Source organism: Octopus bimaculoides, chromosome 18 (genome assembly GCF_001194135.2).
Source record: "Octopus bimaculoides isolate UCB-OBI-ISO-001 chromosome 18, ASM119413v2, whole genome shotgun sequence".
Classification (NCBI taxonomy): Eukaryota; Metazoa; Mollusca; class Cephalopoda; order Octopoda; family Octopodidae; genus Octopus; species Octopus bimaculoides.
Window position 1 is genome coordinate 7,457,697 of NC_068998.1, and position 5,712 is coordinate 7,463,408.

The following is a 5,712-nucleotide window of genomic DNA, read 5'->3' on the forward strand; positions in this document are numbered from 1 at the left end:
ACACACACACACACACACACACACACACACACACACACATACTGACATGAAACCAAACCTGTTGTTACAACAAAAGAATTTGAAATGTCGTATACTTTAGAAAACAACTCTCTAGAGGACGATTTCTCTGATTGCCTACCATTTTTGTATATAAAATTTCAATCATGAAATTGGAATTATATCTGTATATATTCGTCTAATACATCAACAATGTATTGCTGCACAAAGCCTAATAAAATGGCCCAATAGACCTAATATGCAGTTAAAATCAATAATATGTGAAATATATAATGTGAAAAAGGCGAACTAAAAACTCATTCTAGGTATCCATATCAATATATAATGTATATATGATTGCACTGGACCTAACCTTTATTTATCTCTCACACACACAAAAAAAAAAAAAATAATTATATGCAGAGTAAAACTGAATGATTTTGTTTTATTTTAAAACAAGTGAGTTTATTCAGTTCACATTAGATTTATTTGCATAGCATTCGATTTGTATTCAATAAGATATTTTATCGAACTAAATTCGACGACTGGCACCCATGCCAACGTCGTCTCCTTCATTGGACATGAAACTCGGCTTGCGAAGACCTGTTGGGGCAAGCGAAAGCAAAATCGTGATGGCACCTGTGCCCAGCGTCGCCTTCCTGGCACGTGCCGGTGGCACATGTAAAGACATTCGAGCGAGATCGTTGCCAGTGCCGCTGGACTGAGCGTGGTTGTGGCCAATACCGCCTGACTGGCCTTCGTGCCGGTGGCACATAAAAGCACCCACTACACTCTCGGAGTGGTTGGCGTTAGGAAGGGCATCCAGCTGTAGAAATTCTGCCAGGTCAGATTGGTGTCTGGTGTAGCCATCTGGTTCAACAGTCCTCAGTCAAATCATCCAACCCATGCTACCATGGAAGGCGGACGTTAAACGATGATGATGATGATGATAATGATATCTGGGAGTTGTAGCGTGTTCCTCTAATCCTGCTAGTTTGGGGATTGGTTGGTTGGCCAGTTTGAGGATAGGAGTCCTGGTAGTCGGTCTTCTATGGTGATCAGGTGTCCGCGCTAAGCTCAGCATCAATACGGTGGTGGAGAGGGAGCTCGTCAGGACCAGGTTGTCTAAAGAGAGTCGGTTTTGGCCCAGGGTGGAAACACAGCAAGAAAAAGTTGGCCAGTAGTTTGTGGATTGGTATTTGACTATCGCGGATGTTACAGTCCAAAAACTCCCTGTGATAGGTGAAAATTTGTGAAGTAGAAAGAGTATTATACTGTATTTTTTTTTTGTTATTTTTCTAATTTATATATATTTATTTTATTATAAATGCAAAACAACACCATGGAGGAATCGATGTAATCTTAAATAATAGATGACGATAGGTGAACCACGATATGGTGATGGATTACTGTATTTACTGCATTAGACAAAATACCTAGCAATATTTATTCAAGCCCTAAGGTGGTGAGCTGGCAGAATTGTTAGCACACCGGGCGAAATGCTTAGCAGTATTTCGTCTGTCTTTGCGTTCTGAGTTCAAATTCCGCTGAGGTCGACTATGCCTTTCATCCTTTCGAGGTCGATAAATTAAGTACCAGTCATGTAGTGGGGTCGATCTAATCAACTGACCCCCTTCCCAAAAATGTTGGGCCTTGTGCCTAGAGGAGAAAAGAAGTTCAATTTCCACTGCGGTCAAATTCACCTTTCATCTTCATCTTTCTGGGATCAACAAAATAAGGTACTGGATAATATTTTAACGATATACAACACTTCACCCCCAAACTCTCCAGCCCTTGTGCCTATGCGAATTATTATATTTGACAAATTGAAGCAGCTAAGTACGATTTCACTCACTGGTATTATTTAGTAAAGAAATTGAAAAAATAAATGAATAAATAAACAAAAGTTATTTTCAAAAGTCGTACTTGATTGCTGTTATAAATGTTATTTGCAATTAACCAATTACACTTCAAAGAACGTTACCTTTAGTATTTAAGTACAAATAAATTGAATGAAGCGAGAATGTGGATTATAAACAGATATAAATTGAGACATGCGAAAAATACTATAAAAAAGTCCCCCAAAAGACTCAATAACTTTTGAATTCATCAATAAATGATAATATGGTGTGAAATTTTAGTTTCTTTTTGTTTTGTTTTGTATCATTTATTTAAATTCAGTTTTAATTTATAATTCAATTTTTTTTTTCTTTAAACTCTTTTTTTTAAATTTTGTGAATCATAAGCTCTTTGACATTTATAATTACTTTGAAATGAATTTAAGTGAAATGGTTATTTCTATTAAAAATTCAAAAGAATTCTCTTCCATATTTCATAACTAAATTCTTACTATATTCTTTTAATTTAAAAAAAAAAAAACGAAGCAAAAAAAAACTTTGTTACATTAATGAAGTTGTTGGCTTTCATACATTGGAAACTCTTGGTAATAATTAAAAGATTACCTTTCTTTCAGTTATTTCATTGTTGCCGTGCATATGATCATTAGTATCGCCATGATCATCATTATCATCATCATCATTATCATCGTCGCCATCACCATCGTCACCATCATCATCATCGTCACTATCATCATCATCGTCGCCATCCGTATCATCATCCTTATCACCACCAGTATACCAGTTGAATATGAGGGTCGATGTAATTGATTTACACCCTCTCCCAAAACGGGTGGCCATCTGCCAAAATTTGAAACCATCATTATCATTGTTGTTGTTGTTGCCCTTTCTTCTTCTTATTATTATTACCATTATCATGCTTGTACAGGCTAATATAATAAGTAGGGCAGTTACCTTGAGGTTTGATGACGAGTCTCCTGAAATCTCAAGAATCTTTCTTAGGAATTTAGATTCATATCTCTTTCTTTATTGCCCACAGGGGGCTAAACATAGAGAGGACAAACAAGGACAGACAAAAGGATTAAGTCGATTACATCGATCCCAGTGCATAACTGGTACTTATTTAATTGACCCCGAAAAGATGAAAGGCAAAGTCCACCGCAACGGAATTTGAACTCAGAACGTAATGGTAGACAAAATACCGCTGAGTATTTTGCCCGGCGTGCTAACGATTCTGCCAGGAAGTTGGAATCGGATTGCTGTGCTCTTTTTAATAATGGAATATTGCAGCAGATGATGCTTAGTTATTCTGTTTAGTTCCTGCAATTTGATTCTTAAATATTTGTGTCGTATCTGATATGGGCTTTGAAATGCTAACATTCCTCATTCTATCTTGGAATTTCCAAATATGCTTTGAAAGAAAAGTTATCGCCTGCAAAAGGACTTGAACCCTCGACCCTCAGATGTCCTTATAATTAAGTAATTCATAAAAATCTGATGCTCTACCGAATAAGCTACGCAGATGCAGGCTGACCTCAAATAATAAGAGAAGGAATGGAATACCTTATAACTTGGTCTTAGGTATACTCTGAAATGATGGGAGGGTCATGGATGGAACGATTTTCAATCATAAGCTTGCTAACATGGAAATAAACAACTAAAGAAACAACACCACCACCATCATCAACAACAACAACAACAACAGACAATGTACAGTTTTAGGCCAGCATACCATAAAGAAAACAGACCATGACTTTTGGTTTTGACATTGATGACAATGCTGGTGATGCTGGTGATGCTGGTGATGCTATTGGTGTTGGTGATGTTGGCGGCGATGGTGGCACCGACTGTGTCGGCAACAACAAATGGATGGAAGATGGCGGAGGTGGGGGGGGAGTAGAGCGGAGGGGGGGACGAGAACGATGTTGACGTCAACAGCAACAGTAGTGATGATGATGATGTATGCGCTCGGTAAACATTACCTCATCACTATCAACAGCCGACCAATCGAAAAGAGAAGTAAATAAACACACGTCTCCCCAATGAGAAATATATAGACTTTTGATATTCGTAGTCAATAGTGTTAGAGTAGATTGGTTTTTCATCTTGCTAACACCATTGGCTGTTAACTGATTGTTATTATTAAATGTTTTATTTGCCTTTGTTTCTTTGCCATTAATTTAATCTGTATATTTCATCGTTCACAATATAGGCACAGACATTGCTTTGTGGTTATGAAGTTTGCATCACAACCTTACGTTTCGTGGTTCAATCCCAGTTCATTACGACTTGGCCAAGTGTCTTTCTACCATCGCTCTTACACTTCGGTTGCTCAAGGATTTGCGAGTGGAATTTGGTGTACAGAAAAATGTAGGGTAACTGGGAAGCCAGACAGTTTCATCTATCTATCTATCTATCTATCTATCTATCTATCTATCTATCTATCTGTCTGCCTCTATCTGTCCGCCTGTCTGTCTGTCTATCTATCTATCTTTCTATCAGTTTGTCTGTCTGTCTGTCTGGCCACTAGCATAGCCCAGGGTGGAGGCGGTTGGGGCAATCCACCCCAGCCAGCACATGTAAAGGGACGGCCCTTTTGGGTCTGTTGTAGATAATATTTGCTTTTTGTGAGGTCTGATGAGCAGTAAATGGAAGGGCTGCCCCAGGCGGCACACACTCTAGCTACACTAGTTCATCTGCCTGCTTGTCTCTCTGTATGTGTGTGTATGTGCCTGTCTGTCTGTCTCACTATCTCTCTCTTTCTCTCTCTATCTCTCTCCCTCTCTCTCTCTCCCTCTCTCTCTCTCTCTCTCTCTACACACACACATTTATATATACAAATTTACATATGTATATATATGTGTAAGAATATATATGTACGTATATGTGTATATAAACATGTATATGTGCATATATGCGTGTGTGTGTTTACATATGTATGTATATATATGTGTGTATGTGTGTATCGATGTGTGCTTCAAAGCCTATGGCTGATTCTGTTCACTTTTCTATTTTAGGTTATAAAAGTAGATATCTTACATATGGTTGTATGATAGCAATCTTAGTTTTATCTCATAGTTTTATTATTACATCACACCTTGTAGTAAGCAACTACGATGCTTACTTCTGTCATAAACATGTCTCTGTATTTTCAAGCATGACTTAGAGATTCAACAAAAAGATTTTAATAAAATGAGTGCCACACTGAAGTAAACAGTGAGATCAATATAGATGTCTGAAAGCACTGAAGGCATTGCTCACGTATGACCAGAAGTCAGTGGTTGTAACTAGTAATAGCCCCAAACTTTTGGCACAAGGCCGACAGTTTTTGAGAGGAGAAGGGAAGTGAATTACATCGACCCCACCCAACAACACTTATTTATCAACTTCTCATACTTATTCTGTCATCTTCAAAAGGATACATGGCAAAGCCGACTTCAGGAGAATTTGAACTCAGGACATGAGGACAGACAAAATGCTGTGAAGCATTTTTGTTCAGAGGTGCTAATGGTTCAGCCAGCTCGCCAGCCCTAGCTGTAACTAGCAATAAAATAAAAGCATATATCCACAGCTTTATTCTCATCTCATTTTCTCTGCATTTAACTCCGCCTCAGTTTCTCTCTCTCTCTCTCTCTCTCTCTCTCCTCTGATCTTAATCTCTCACCCCCTCACTCTCCCTTTCTCTCTTACTCTCTATCATTCTCTCATGCTTTTCTTTCTTCTTTCCCTCGTCTGTTCATTGAATGCAAGTGTCTGCCATAAATCTGTGATCTGTGCAAACTCAGGTTTTAGTATAATAGCAGATGAGATCAGATGGATATACACACATGTATATATATATATATATATATATATATAT